This window comes from Oryctolagus cuniculus, chromosome 2 (genome assembly GCF_051225735.1).
Source record: "Oryctolagus cuniculus isolate XC-2025 breed Fujian yellow rabbit chromosome 2, ASM5122573v1, whole genome shotgun sequence".
Classification (NCBI taxonomy): Eukaryota; Metazoa; Chordata; class Mammalia; order Lagomorpha; family Leporidae; genus Oryctolagus; species Oryctolagus cuniculus.
In genome coordinates this window covers 75,128,449-75,145,333 of record NC_142868.1, presented here as the reverse complement: position 1 = coordinate 75,145,333, position 16,885 = coordinate 75,128,449, and the positions used below count along the sequence as shown (strand labels likewise).

Sequence of the window (16,885 nt, the reverse complement as noted above, 5' to 3'; positions counted from 1 at the left end):
AATCTTAAACAAGAAAATAAAGCTAGAGGTATAACACCACCAGATTTCAAGACATACTACAGAGCTGTTATAATCAAATCAGCCTGGTATGGGCACAAAATTAGACATGTCGACCAATGGAACAGATAGAAATCACAGAAATTAATCCACATAGCTACAATGCACTAATCTTTGACAAACAAGCTAAAATCAATCCCTGGGGATAGGACAGTTTCTTCCACAAATGGTGCTGGGAGAATTGGATTTCTACATGCAAAAGTATGAAACAAGACCCCAACTTCATACCCTATGCAAAAGTCAACGCACATTGGATCAAAGATCTCAATCTATGACATGGTACCATCAAATTACCAGATGAAAATGGCCAAAGTAGATATCCACAGGAGGCTACAGCTTCATGCCTTTACCATTCTTCACAGCAGTCAAATATCTCAAAGTGTCATTGCATCCCTTAAAAACACTGATGGTGCTACAAATGGACTGTGATATTCCTCCACTAAAATGTCAACATGTTTCCCAGCTTCATCTCCACACAACCATACCAAAAAGACCCTCTCTCAGCAATCAGGGGCACTTTCATCAATAAGGCTTTGCCTCATAGGCTATTGTAGAAGGTGCCTCTTAAATTTTTGTTTTTGAAATTTACTTGAGAAGTAGAAAGACACAAAGAGGCAGACTGAAAGATCTATCAGCTGGCTTAGTTTCCAAATGCCTGTAACAGCCAGAGTTGAGCTAAGTCAAAGACAATAACTATGAACTCTGTCTGGGTCTCCTATGTAGGTAGCAGGGAACTATTTGAGCTGTCACCTGCTGCCTCCCAGGGTTTACATAAGCAGGAAGCTGGAATTGGAAGCTGTGCAGGGGCTCAAACCCAGGCACTCTAATATGGCATGCAGGTATATAAGTGGTAGCTTAACTATCAAGACAAATATCCACCAATGCAAAGGCTTCCTAGACAAAACTTGATAGTTTTCATAAAGTTCATGTGTTTAAGGAGATTAATGTTTTTTATCAAAGAAAAACATGTTCCCAAGCATGGGCGTGAACTCGAGCTGGGTTTTAGGAAAGCACTCTTTACAAAGTGCCTCCAGAAGAAGAACATTTAAGCCTCTTTTTAAAGGAGGAGTAGGGAAGGATCAATGAATGGGTCAAATGAAATATTTGGATTAAGATAATCTTTCAATTTCAAATTTCATGAAGTTCTTTCTGGATAGAAACCTGTGGCCACATCTTTTGCAATGAAGATGACAACAGAAATAATAAAACAGCTAAAATTGACTGCATGTCATGTTAAGTGCTACAGAAGTATGCTCTTTTCAGTTTCTAATAAGTTATAAATGATAACTTTGAGAGAGCTCAGGTAACTCAGATTAGATGACTGGACACAGTAATAAAGACTGTGTGGTACTGCCCTAGGATAGACATAAAGATCAAAAGAATAGACTTGAGAGTCCATAAAGAAACCCATGCAACTTCAGTGAACTGATTTTAAATAAGGGTGTCAAAACAATTAAATAAGTCTTTTCAATAAATAGTGATGGGAAGAACTGGAATTACATATGCAAAAGAATTCATTCGAATCCCTATCTCATATCAGATATAAAATTCGCTCAAAATGAATCAAAGACTTAGTGTAAATCTTTGGGACCCTGGATTAGACAATGGTTTCCTAATATGTTACCTAAAACATGAGCAACTGAAGGAAAAAATAAATTGGACATCACCAAAATTGATGATGTTATACTTCAAAGTACAGCAATAAGAAAGTGAAAAGACACCCCACAGAATGGAAGAAAATATTTGAAGTATATCTGATGAAGATTTAGGATTCAGAATCCATAAAGAACATATACAATGCAACATTAAAAAGATATAACCCAACTTACAAATGAACAGAGGATCTGAGTAGATATTTCTGCAATGATGATAAATAAATGGCCAATTAGGATATAAAAATGCTCAACATAACTAATCATCAGGAAATCCAAATCAAATCACAATGAAATACCACAATACATCAATTAGGATACCGATAGTGCAAAAGGCAGTAACACGTGTAGTAAGTATGTGGAGAAGCAGGAACCCTCATACATCACTGTTGGGAATATAAAATAGTTCAGTCTTTTTGGAAAACTTAGTTTCTCCAAAGATTAATTTCAGAGTTACTATTCCTGAGTATGTATTCAAGTATATTCCATTCCGGAGTACATACCCAGGAGAATTAAAAATACATGTTCATACTAAAAACTTTTATATGATTCATAATAAGCAAAAAGTTAAAACAATCCAAACATCCATCAACTAATGAATGCATAAACAAAAGGAGTACTTCCATACAACAGATTGACTAGACTGGGTGGACCTTGAAAATGTTATACTAACTGAAAGAAATTAGACACCATGGATCACTTATTGTCTGGAATTGGACATCTGTAGAAACTGAAAGTTTATTAGTGACTGTCAGGGTACGGATTGAGAGAAAAGAGAATAACTGTTAATAGATAAAGTGTTTCTTTTAAAGGTAATGTAAATGATCTGAAATTAGGGGAGATGGTTATACAATATTACAAATATTCTAAAAACCAACAAATTATATACTTTAAAAGGGTGAATACTACAGTATGTTAATTATACCTCATTTTCCTAAATTATGACAAATTTTAAAAAGAATAAAAACATACATAATAATTGACAGACTATCCAGTCCAAGATGGCAGGGTAGGGAGGGAGCTTACTGCTCTAGCCTAGGAAAAGATAGTTTAAAAAAAGTGGAGATAGTGTACTCAGGGAAGAGTTAGGGAAAAAACAGCAGAGGAAACTCTACCGAAATTAGAGGGACACAGTGGACCTATGTGGAGGGTGTGGGCTCCCATGGCTCGGGACTCCAGCAGCCAAGAGCCTACACACCAGCACTGGAAAGTGAGGTGAGACGAGACCTCAGTAGCCCGAGCCACTGTCAAAAAAGCGGCAGGAAGAGCCTGAGGAAATGAGGCTTGAAGCCTGGTGGGGAAAGCATACCTGCCAAACTAGAGGAGAGGGAAAAAAATGACAGCACAGACACATTTCTCTCTTTGATCACCTTACAAAGGCATACATGCAGATAGAGCGGACGCCATTTTGAACATACATAACAGCTGCACCAGCTCACATCTGCGCCTGACAATTGGCCAAGTGGAGACTCTTGACTCTGGTGGGGAGAAATAACAGGGGGCTAGGAACTTGTGACTGTGTGAAGCTTCTGAACCAGGACTATGAAAAAAAAAACCTGAGGGTGTGTGAGAGGACTCATGGTGTGGCTGGCTGGGACTTTGAGCAGTCTCAGTGGGATGCCACAAGCTTGGGGATCCCTGGTTACCTGGTGATAGACATTGCTGGGGAATCTGAGCTTACACTGAGAACTGCACAGATACTTTGTGTGTTCCTTGGGACAGAGCAGACAAATATTATACCCACTGGGACTAGTGCTCAGGCACTGGTCTCCATCAAGGAGAAGAGCTCAGCTGAGCAGAATTACTTCCCTACTGATTAAAAAAAAGAGAGAGAGAGAAGACTTACCACACCAAACCTGGTGTGTCACCTTAGGCATGCCCTTAACCCTGAAGAACTGAACAGATATCTCTGGCTGGCTACACCCACTATAAACTTCTAGAGATTCACTGAAAGCACAGTCCACTTATCTACAGAGTCATAGCACAACGAGAAAAGCCACCACAGCAGGAAAAAAAAAGAAACCAATAAGTATCTCCACAAATGCCAAACATCAAATGCAACAACCCAAGACACAAGAATAAGGAAGACAACACGATACTCCCAAAAGAACATGACACTTCAATACAAGATTATGAAGACAATGAAATAGAAGAAATGCAAGAAATACAACTCAAAAAATTGATCATAAGATTACTTAGAAGTAATCAAAAGCAAACGCATGAACTATTGAAATCCATGCAGGACATGAAAGAAAATCTCTCCCATGAAATTAAAATCTTAAGGAGGAATCAAAATGAAAGTAAGAATTCAATAAAATAAAAACACAGTTGAGAGCCTAAAAAACAGAATCAGTGAGGCAGAAGAGAGAATATCACACTTAAAAGACAGAGCACAGGAAAGTATACAGTCAAACCAAAGAAAAGAAGAGGAAATTAGAAATCTAAAAAATATTGTTGGAAATCTACAGGATACTATTAAAAAACCAACATTTGAGTTCTGGGAGTTCCTGAAAGCATGAGAGAGAGAAAGGATTAGAAGGCCTTTTTAGTGAGATACTAGCAGAAAACTTCCCAGGTTTGGAGAAAGAAAAAGACCTCCAAATACAGGAAGCACACAGAACTCCCAGTAGACATGACCAGAAAAGAGCCTCCCCACAAGTCACTGTAATCAAACTCACCACAGTGAAACACAAAGAAAAGATTCTAAAATGTGCAAGAGAGAAATGCCAGATTACTCTCAGAGGATCTCCAATTAGACTCACGGCAGATTTCTCATCAGTAATCCTACAGGATAGGAGAGAATGAGGAGATATAGCCCAAGTACTAAGAGAAAAAAACTGCCAGCCCAGAGTATTGTATCCTACAAAGCTCTCATTTGTGAATTAAGGTGAAATAAAGACCTTTCATAGCAAACAGAAATTGAAAGAATTTGTCACCACTCGTCCAACCCTGCAAAAGATGCTTAAAGATGTGTTATACACAGAAACATGCTCAACAATACAAAAGAAGGTAAAGGAAGAAAATCTCACAGAAAGTTCAAAGTATATATTAGAAATATCTTTGGAAAAATGGCAGGGTAGAGTCACTACTTATCAATAGTCACATTGAATGTAAATGGCCTCAACTCTCCAGTTAAAAGACACAGACTGGCTGAATGGATTAAAAAACAAAACCCATCTATTTGCTGCTTACAAGAAACACATCTCTCCAACAAAGGTGCATGCAGACTGAAAGTGAAAGGTTGTAAAAAGATATTCCATGTCAAATAAAACAAAAAAGAGCTGGCGTACCCATCTTAATATCAGACAAAATAGACTTTAACACAAAAACTATTAAGAGAGACAAAGAGGGAGCACTATATAATGATTAAGGGATCAATTCAACAGGACGATATAACTATTATAAACATATATGTACCTAATTACAGGGCACCTGGCTATTTAAAAGATATGTTAAGGGATTAAAAGGGAGACTTAGACTCCAATACAATAGTATTGGGGGGCTTCAGGACTCTACTTTCAGCAGTCTGGAAATTAGCAACTCAGGAATCCCTAGAGCATATGCAAACACATGGAGACTGAACAACATGCTACTGAATGAACAGTGGGTCATAGAAGAAACCAAAAGAGAAATCAAAAACTTTCTGGAAGCAAATGAAGATAACACAACATATCAAAACTTATAGGATACTGCAAAAGCAGTGTTAAGAGGAAAGTTTATAGCAATAGGTACCTATATCAAGAAATCGGAGGGGCCGGCGCTGTGGTGCAGTGGGTTAAAGTCCTGGTCTCAAGTGCCAGCATCCCATATGGGCGCCAGTTCTAGTCCCAGCTGCTCCACTTCTGATCCAGCTCTCTGCCAAGGCCTGGGAAAGCAATAGAAGATGGCCCAAGTCCTTGGGCCCCTGCACCCACGTGGGAGACCCAGAAGAAACTCCTGGCTCTGTTGCGGCCATCTGGGGAGTGAACCATCAGATGGAAGACCTCTTTCTCTCTCTCTGCCTCTCCTCTCTCTTTGTAACTCTGACTTTGAAATAAAATAAATAAATCCTTTTTTTAAAAAAAGAAATTGGAAAGGCACCAAATAAATGAGCTATCAATGCATATCAATGATATAGAAAAACTACAGCAAACCAAACCCAAAACTAGTAGAAGAGAAATAATTAAAATTAGAGAAGAAATCAACAAAATTGATTCAAAAAATTACAAAAGATCTTTATTGAAGAGCCGGTTTTTGAAAAAATAAACAAAATTGACACACCATTGGCCCAACTTACCAAAATAAGGAGAAAGACCCAAATCAATGAAAGTAGAGATGAAAAAGGGAATGTAACAACAGACACCCCAGAAATAAAGAGAGTCATCAGATTACTACAAAGAGTTGTATGACAGCAAACTTGAAATCTATTAAAAATGGATAGATTCCTGGACACATGCAATCTACCTAAATTAAACTATGAAGACATAGAAAAACTAAACAGACTCATAGCCAAGTCAGAAATTGAAACAGTAATAAAGGCCCTCCCAACAAAGAAAAGTCCAGTACCAAATGGATTCACTGCTGAATTCTACCAGACATTTAAAAACAAACTCACTCCAATTCGCCATGGCTCACTTGGCTAATCCTCCACCTGCAGCATCAGCATCCCATATGGGTGCCAGGTTTTAGTCCCAGCTGCTCCTCTTCCAGTCCAGCTCTCTGCTGTGGCCTGGGAGGGCAGTAGAAGATGGCCCAAGTACTTGGGCACCTGTACCTGTGTGGGAGACCAGGAGGAAGCACCTGGCTCCTGGCTTTGGATCAGCGTAGCTCCGGCCGGAGCAGCCATTTGGGGGATGAACCAATGGAAGGAAGACCTTTCTCTCTGTCTCTCTCTCTCTCTAACTCTGTCAAATAAATAAAAATTTAAAAAAACTCCAATTCTTCTCAAACTATTCAAAACAATTTAAAGAGAGGAATCCTCCCAAATTCTTTCTATGAAGCCAGCATCATCTTAATTCCTAAGCCTGAAAAAGATGCAGCACTGAAAGAGAATTACAGACCAATTTCCCTGATGAACATAGACGTCAATATCCTCAATAAAATTCTTGCCAATAGAATGCAACAACACATCAGAAAGATCATCCACCCAGACCAAGTGGGATTTATCCCTGGTATGCAGGGATGGTTCAACATTTGGAAATCAATGTGACACACCACATCAACAAACTGTAGAAGAAAAACCATATGATTATCTCAATAGATGAAGAGAAAGCATTTGATAAAATACAACACCCTTTCATGATGAAAACTCTAAGCAAACTGGGTATAGAAGGAACATTCCTCAACACAGTCAAGGCAATTTATGACAAATCCACGGCCAGGATCATAGTGAAAAGGGAAAAGTTGGAAGCATTCCCACTGAGATCTAGTACTAGACAAGGATGCCCACTCTCATCATTGGTATTCAATATAGTACTGGAAGTTTTAGCCAGAGCCATTAGGCAAGAAAAAGAAATCAAAGGGATACAAATTGAGAAGGGAGAAGTCAAACTATCCCTTTTTGCAAACGATATGATTCTTTATTTAGGGGATCCAAAGACCTCCACTAAGAGACTATTGGAAATTATAAAAGTGTTTGGTAAAGTTGTGGGATATAAGGTCAATACACAAAAATCAATAGCCTTTGTACACACAGACAATGCCACTGCTGAGAGTAAGAGAGGGAGGAGATGTACAGTTTGGCATCCCTGCCAAATCCCTTTGGATTTACCCCTAATAAAGCTACAAACTTGCCATCGGACTCTAAACCCCATTAAGTTGGCAGGTACCAATTTCATCTTACTAGTTAAAGTGATCAATTTAAGTTCATAAATGATCATAAAGATAGGATTAAGTGTCAAGTGATCATATACATAAGACCAAGTGTCTGCTAACAATAATAGAATTAAAAAGGAGAGAACAATCCAACAAAGGAAGTAGGCCACACAGCAGACTCATGGAATGACAAAAGCCCTAAACAGTACCATGGTCTCAGAATCAACCCTTAAGGCATTTGGACCTGACTAAAAAGACCATGAGAGCATTTCAGGCATGGAAAAGCCAAGACACTATGGCAAAAAATGACCCACATGAAAGATCTCTGTGAGTGAGATCCCGATGGAAAGAAGGGGCCATCAAAGCAGGAGATATCTTTCTCTGAAGGGAGCAGAGAACTTCCACTTTGATTATGTCCTTGTCTAAATAATGTCGGAGTTTGTGGACTCAAGAGGCTTCCATAGCCTTGACAGCTCATGACAAGAGCCTTGGGTGGGCCGGTGCCGCGGCTCACTAGGCTAATCCTCTGCCTTGCGGCGCTGGCACACCGGGTTCTAGTCCCGGTCGGGGCGCCGGATTCTGTCCCAGTTGCCCCTCTTCCAGGCCAGCTGTCTGCTGTGGCCAGGGAGTGCAGTGGAGGATGGTCCAAGTGCTTGGGCCCTGCACTCCATGGGAGACCAGGATAAGTACCTGGCTCCTGCCATCAGATCAGCGCGGTGCGCTGGCCACAGCACACCGGCCGCGGCGGCCATTGGAGAGTGAACCAATGGCAAAGGAAGACCTTTCTCTCTCTGTCCACTCTGACAGTCAAAAAAAAAAAAAAAAAAGAAAGAAAGAAAGAAAAAAAAAAGAGCCTTGCGTGGTCACTGATGTCATAAATAAGAGTGTCAATTGTTAAATCAACAGAAGGAGTAACTGTGCACTCCCCCCACCACGTAAGACCTCTGTAAAACTAGTCTTCAAAGAGAACTTTATACTGTGTGTGTCTGTGTGGGTGCAAACTGTTGAAATCTTTACTTAGTATAGAGTTGATCTTCTGTGTACAAAGATAATTAAAAATGAATCTTAATGAAAAAATGGGATGGGAGAGTAGGAGGTGTGTTGGTTTGAGAGTGGGAGGGCGGGTATGGGGAAAGAACCACTATAATCCAAAAGCTGTACTTATGAAATTTATATTTATTAAATAAAAGCTTTATATAAAAATTGATAGACTATGAATTAAAACTAGCATTTGACTTCTGAGCCACAATGCATCCAATTATTGTGCTAATGTAGTTGAGATACATTTACCAAATTAAGTGTAGTTGAATTCCTTCATTTATTCAACAAATTCATTCACTCAATAAATATTTACTGAGTGCTGTTTATATCAGGCAACAAATCTATGTGTGTGTTAAAATACACAAAATATGAAATATACTATTTTCACAATTTTAAAATACACAATTCACCAGTAATAGATGCATTAACAGCACTGTGTACCCATCACCATTGTTTCCAACACTTTTTTGGCATCTAAAACAGAAACTCCATAAATATTATGCAACAATTCTTATTTCCCCTACTCCAGCTTCTGGTAATACTTAATCTACTTTTGTTTCTAAGAATATGCCCTTTCTAGATACCACATAAAAGTGGAATCATACACTGTCTTTTTTGTCTGACTTCTTTCACTTAGCAAAATGTCTTGAGGGTTCACCCCCATAGTAGCATATATCAGAACTTTCTTCCCTTTCCATAGCTGAGAAATATTCCATTGTGTTTACATTGCACATACCATATTTTGTCTATTCTGCTGATGGAGACTAGGATTGTTTGCAGCATTTGGCTGTTGTGAATTTTGTACCTATGAATACAGGTATATAGCTATCTATTGGTCTTTCTTCATGCAAACAAATAAAGAGATAGATTAATTAATAAATTAATTTGGGAGACAGAGAGAAAGAGAGCTCCCATATGCTGGTTTACTCCCTTACTGCTCCAGGCCAGGCCAGGGCCTCTTGGGCATATACCTAGGAATGGAACTGCTAAGTAATATGGTAATACTATGTTTACCTTTTTGAAGACCCAACTGTCTTCCACAGCAGATGCACAATTTTACATCCCCACCAGCAATGCATAATGGTCCAATTTCTCTTCCTCCTTGATAATACTTGTTGTTTTTGTCTCTCTTTGTTTAATGATAACCATTCAAGCAGGTATGAAGTGGTATCTCACTGTGGTTTTGGTTTGCATTTACTTAATGGCTAGTGATATTTTTCATGTACTAATTTTCCATTAGCATATTTGTTTGGAGAAGTTCCTTTTCTAGCTATTTGCCCATTTTTAAAACTGAGTTCATTTTTTTTGCCGTTATTGAGTTGTAAGTATATTTGTTTGCTTTTTAAAATGGATATAAACACCCATACTTAGAAACCAGAGGAAATCATCCACATTACAAGAAAATCATCCAATATACCTTCAAATATAACATTCCTTGCCTACTGGGAGATGTATTTGCTTAGAGTCTATTAACTTATATCTTGATGGATAATAGATGGCAGAGTACCAAAACATCAAGATTAAACTATCGGGAGTTAATATATTTACGTATATGTTTTAGGGTAAAATATTCACAATTAAGTCATTGTAAAAAACAATGCTCCCCTTAGAGAAATATGGGTCAACATACAAACATATGGTTGAAGAGAAAGTTTTTCAGATTTTGTATTTATTGACTAAATTTATTTTATTTACATCAGACTATCTTAAAAAACATTTGAGACCTTTATAAGATACATATACACACATATATGTATTGTATATACATATACATATATATATATATATATATATACACACATGTAAAATAACCCTATAAAAAGTATGTCACTCTTGGAGTGTCATTCTGTAGTCCCTTAATACAGCACCTGGATCTTATTAAGGACATCACCCACTCTGTGTAAAATAAGCATTTCAATCTCAATAGATTTTAAAACTAAACTCTGATTCCCTCTCACTCCACTCCAATTTTCTCTTTCCGTAGTCTTTCCAATCTCAATCTTGGAGTTGTCCATGACTCCTGTTTGTTTCTCCTCCCATATGTGCTCCTTCAGGAAACAGCACTCTCCTTGCAAAGTATATCCAGTTGATTCTCACCTGCGTTCCTACCACCCTGGTCCAAAACACCATCAACTCTAGCCTGGTCCACTTTTTTAATCTTTGCCTACCCCTCCTACAAATCTATCTTAGCCAGATCCTGTTAAATTTCAGGCGGAGCTCCGACTGCTCCAAGAGATCTCTTCACACCCACAGTGAAAGTCTACATATAATCTGTGCCTTCTCTCTCTCTCAAACCTCACTGCCCACAACTACCAAACCCCCTGCTCTTCAACCACATGGCTTTTCCCCTACTCTTTGAATTCTTCAAGCACCCTCCTTCCTGGAGCCCTTTGCATGAGATATTTTTTCTGCCTTTAACTTTAATCCTTACATAGATATATGGTTTGCTCCCTCATGATTTTATGTATCTGCTCACATATCATTTCATCCAGAAGGCAACATTATCATCATATTTAAAATAACAATCCAAACTTAGTCCAACCAAAGCCATTACATAATGACCTTATTAACCTCCTTTAACAGTTTTTGTCTTAAAGTCTACTTTGTCTGATAGGAGTATAGAGCTATTCATGTTGCTTCCATTTCCATTGCCATGAATATCTTTTTCTTTCACTTTCAGTCTCTCTGTATATTTATTGCTGAAGTATGTTTCTTGCAGGTAACATATAGACAGGTCTTGGTTTGTTTTATCCATTCAGCCATTCTGTGTCTTTTAATTGGAGAGTGTATTCCATTTACATCCAGAGTTATTATTGGTAAGTAATGACTTGGTCCTGCCATTTTCCATAAATATTCCTATTGTTTGTTTTGAATCTCCTTTGTTCTTTTACTAGGAGGTTGTCTGGCTTCACATTCATTCATGATGCTGATTGTCTCTCTCTGTGTTCACTATAACCTCAGGAAACATTTATATAAGGCTAGCTGGGTGGTGACAAATTCTTTGAATTCTTTTTGTCTTGGAAGGTCCTTATTTCAACTTCCCTAACAAATGAGAGCTTTTCTGGGTAAAGTATACTAGGTTGGCAATTTTTTTATTTTTCATTTTAGGATTTGGACTACATCTCTCCATTCTCTCCTGGTCTACGGGGTTTCTTTTGAGAAATCTGCAGTTAATCTGGTGGAAGTCCCTTTAACAGTTATCTTTAAAATTCCTATAAAGAGGGGCTGGCACTGTGGCATAGAGGGTAAATCTACCACCTGCAGTGCCGGCATCCCATATGGGCTCTGGTTCAAGTCCCGGCTGCTCCACTTTCAATCTGGCTCTCTGCTATGGCCTGGGAAAGCAGTGGAAGATGGTCCATGTCCTTGGGCCCCTACAGCCATGTGGGAGACCCAAAGGATGCTCCTGACTCCTGGCTTCGGATTGGCACAGCTCTGTTCGTTGCAGCCAACTGGGGAGCGAACCAGCAGATGGAAGACCTACCTACCTACCTACCTACCTACCTCTCTCTCTCTCTCTCTCTCTCTCTGTCTCCCCTTCTCTCTATATATAATTCTAACTTTCAAATAAATAAGTAAAACTTAAAAAACTCCTATAAAGGTATATTTCTCTCTTGCAAATTTTAAGATATTCATTTTATGCTTTAGTTTTGAAAATTTTACTAAAATATATTGGAGTGAGGATCTTTTCTAAATATGCCTATGTGGGGTTCTATACACTTCCTGTATTTGGATATTCATATTTTTCTCCAGATTGGAGATAATTTCTGCCATTATTTCAAAAATAGGATTTCTAATCCATTCTTTTTTTCCATACCTTAATTAACTCCTAAGACTCATATATGTGGTTGTTGGATAATATCTAATAGATCTCAAATGCTATAGTTTTTATAATTTTTTCTTTTTCTTTTATTTTCTACATTTTTCATTTTGATCTGACTGGGATATTTCAAAAGAACCACTTCTAGATCAGATATTGTTTATTCTGCCACACCAAGTCTATTGTTAAGGCTTTCCACTGTATTTCCTATTTGACTTATTTCTAATCTAATCTAAGTATTTCTAATACTTCTGGTTTTTGCTTCTTTAAAGAGTTATCTGGGCCAGCGCCGCGGCTCCCTAGGCTAATTCCCTGCCTGCGGTGCTGGCACACTGGGTTCTAGTCCCGGTCGGGGCGCCGGATTGTATCCCAGTTGCCCCTCTTCCAGGCCAGCTCTCTGCTGTGGCCCGGGAGTGCAGTGGAAGATGTCCCAAGTGCTTGGGCCCTGCACCCGCATGGGAGACCAGGAGAAGCACCTGGCTCCTGGCTTCGGATCAGCGCTGTGCGCTGGCCGCAGTGCACCAGCCGCAGCAAACATTGGAGGGTGAACCAACGGAAAAGGAAGACCTCTCTGTCTCTCTCACTGTCAAAAAAAAAGTTATCTATTTTTTTTTTTTGACAGGCAGAGTGGACAGTGAGTGACAGTGAGTGGACAGCGCTGATCTGAAGCCAGGAGCCAGGTGCTTCTCCTGGTCTCCCATGCGGGTGTAGGGCCCAAGCACTTGGGCCATCTTCCACTGCACTCCCGGGCCACAGCAGAGAGCTGGCCTGGAAGAGGGGCAACCAGGACAGAATCTGGCACCCCGACCGGGACTAGAACCCGGTGTGCCAGCGCCACAAGCAGGGAATTAGCCTAGGGAGCCGCGATGCCGGCCTATATATCTATTTTCAAAGTCAGAGCTACAGATCTATAAAAAGAGCGAAGAGAGAAATCTTCCATCTGCTGGTTCACTCCCCAGATGGCTACCACAGCCAGCACTGTGACAAGTTTAAGTTAGGTGCTGGAAGCTTCATCCAAGTCTCCCACATGGATGACAGGGGCCCAAACACTTGGTCCATTCTCTGTTGCTTTTCCCAGGCCATACGCAGGGATCTGGAACATGTCCATATATCATGCCAGTGTCTTTGCCCACTATGCCACAATGCTGGCCACAAACTTTATGTATGTCAGAGTTACAGAGAGAGATGGAGAGAAAAAGGAAAAGAAAGAGAGAGGAGAGGGAGAGAGAGAAGAGAAAGAGGGAAAGAGATCTCTTCCATCTGCTGATTCACTTCCCAAATGGTTACAAGAGACAGATCTGGGCCAGGTCAATGTCCAGAGCCAAGAACTCTATCTGGGTCACCAACACAGGTTGCAGTACCCAAGTACTTGGTCCATATTCTCTTGCTTTCCCAAGCCATTGGCAAGGAGTTAGATCAGAAGTGGAACAGCCAGGGCATGAATTGGTGCCCATATGAGATGTAGCATCACAGGTGGTGGCCTTAACCATTAGGCTACAACACCAGTCCCCTTCTGTTTGGTTTTTATTCAATATTACTCTTCGCTGAATATCTTATCCAAGTTATATACTGATTTCCTAATTTCATTTAACTGTTCCTCTGTATTTTTGTGTAGCCTCACAATCATTCCTTCAAATTCTTTTACAGGTATTTTGTCAATTCCCCCTTCTTCACAGTCCAATATTAATGCATTATTATTTTGGGGCGGGGGGAGTAATACTGCCTTTCTTAATCACGTTTCTTGCATTTCTATGCTGATTTTTGTGCACCTGGGGGAACTCTTTGTTTCTAGCTCTTCTGAAGGGATGGTTTTGTTATTGAAGGCTTTATTCCTAGAAATGTGCCTCTGGGTCTTGGCAGAATGCTTAAGGATTACACTTAAGTTCCAGGAGTGTGTGCCAGGTGAGGCCAGACAACTCTTACAACAGCTCTGGGTGTGGCAAGTGTCCAGAGTGATACTCAAATGGGCATGGAAACCTTTGGACACTCATTTTATGAGGTCAGCATCAGCTTAATTCCAAAATCAGAGAAAGATACAACAACAGCAAAATAGAACCTTACACCAATATCCCTGATGAACACAGATGCAAAAATCCTCAACAAAATACTAGCAAATCAAATACAACCACATATCAAAAAGATCATTCATCCACATTAAGTGGAATTTATCCCAGGGATGCAGGGATGGTGCAACGTATACAAAACTATAAATCTGATACATTACATAAACAAAATTAAAGATGAAAACCAAATCATTACCTCAATAGATGGAGAGAAAGAAATTGATAAAACATAGTATCTTTTCATGATAAAAAACAAGCTTTTAAAAATTGAGCATATAATGGTGGAATAGTGACAGGGAGGTATGCTCTAGGCTAGGTGAACTTAGCAGAAAAAAAAAAAGTGAAAAAGTGGAAAAAGTATATTCTTAGGGGAAAGTTGCAAGGAAAACTTTAGTGAGAGGTCCTGCAAAATCACTGGAAACCACGTGGACCTTAGTGGGAGGCACAGACGTACAGCTGGGGTACTGGGCAAACTGGGTGGAAAACCACACTCTCGGAGTTCTTTAGCTGACAGGGCAGCTCACTGCAGTGGGAACTCTGCTCACAGTGAGGACTGCGCGGATCATTTATGCAGTTCATTTAGTGGTACAGATCAGTGTTGAACACACTGGGGACTAATACCTGGGCATTGCTCAGCTTGGAGGAGAGGAGGTGATGGGGTAATCACACCAAAAGTTGTGATCATTCACTCCTCCCACTTCTGTTAATAAGAGGAGGGCTACCACTTCCAACTTGGGTGTTACCCTGAATACTTGCCCAACTCAGGAGCACTGACCAGAGCTTCCTGGCCACACCCACTACATACCTTTCAGTATTCACTGAAAGCATAGACATTCCACTAAGCCACAGAGGCACAGTTCAAAGATAATACCCATCAGAGGGAAAAAATCGAGATATAATCCAAGTCTTAAGAGAAAAAAACTATCCACCCAGAATACTGTTCCCTGCAAAGCTCTCATTTATGAACAAAGGTGAAATAATAACCGTTCATAACAAACATAATTTGAAAGAATCTGTCACCATTCTCCCAGGCTTACAAAAGATGCTTAAGAATGTGCTACACATGTCAGATTTCATGACATACTATAGGGCTATTATAATCAAAACAGCTTGGTCCTGGGACAAAAACAGACATGTAGACCAATGGAACATAATTGAAATCCCACAAATTAATCCATGTAACCCAAACCAACTAATCTTTGACAAACCATCAAAAATCACTCTCTAGAGAAAGGAGAGTAAGTGTCTTCAACAAATTTGCTGGGAAAATTGGATTTCCACACACAGAAGTTTGAATCAAGACTCCTACCTTATGCTCCACAGAAAAATCAACTCATAATGGATTAAAGATCTAAACTTAAGACATGAAATCTTCAAATTACTAGAGGAAACATAGCGGAAATGCTGCAAGGATTTGGACAAGGCAGAGATTTCCTGGATTAGATCCCAGAAGCATAGGCAATAAAAGCAAAACTAGACAAATGAGATTACATCAAGCTAAGAAGCTTTTGCACAGCAAAGGAAAAAATTCAAGTTAAGGGGCAACTGATAGAATGGGAGAAAACATTTGCAAATTGTTCATCCAATAAGGAATTAATATACAGAATATATATGGAGCTCAAGAATTTCAACAACAATAAAACAATCCAGTTAAGAAATAGACAAAGGGTATGAGCAGACTTGTTTCAAAGAATGAAATACAAATGGCCAACAGACTCATGGAAAGATGCTCAGGATCACTAGCAATCAGGAAAATGCAAATAAAAGCCAAAATGAGTTATCACCTCACTCCAGTTAGAATGGCTATTATCTGAAAATAACTACAAATGTTGGTGAAGTTTTGGAGAAAAATGTACACTAACACATGGTTGGCAGGAATGCAAATTGGTACAACCATTATGGAAAACAGTATGGAAAGTCCTCATAAAACTAAAAATAGATCTACCATCTGACCCAGCTATCCCATTCTTGGGAATATATACAAACCAAATGAAATAAGCATATGAAAGGCACACCAGCACTCCCACGTTTATAGCAGTACAATTCACAATAACTAAAATATGGAATCAACCTAAATGTCCATCAACTGAAGAATGGATAAAGAAATGTCATATCTACACAGTGGAATATTACTTAACCATAAAAATGTACAAAACCTGACATCTGCAACCAACTGGATGCAACTAGAGATGATTATGAGAAGAGAAATAAACCAGACAAGACAAATATGTTTTCTCTTATTTGTGGAAGTTAATATGTAGTTATTATATAGAGAGTTTAAATTATAAATTATATAAATTATATGACAATCATAATTCCATATTTACATATAAATATTTCTTTATTGAATCATACTATTTAAATGAGAATATACTCTCCTTTCCCATGATAAAAAAAGAAAGAAATGGAGAGGGAGGAATAGTGAGGACTCTTGAGGTCATACTAATGTTCTTACTTTG

At 39.1% G+C, this 16,885-nt stretch overlaps 1 protein-coding gene across 5 annotated transcripts in view; it reads right to left on the bottom strand.

The window, feature by feature from the left end:
- Positions 1-16,885, bottom strand: part of MTMR7 (myotubularin related protein 7) — a 130,082-nt gene that overhangs the window by 105,686 nt on the left and 7,511 nt on the right. The window lies entirely within an intron of this gene.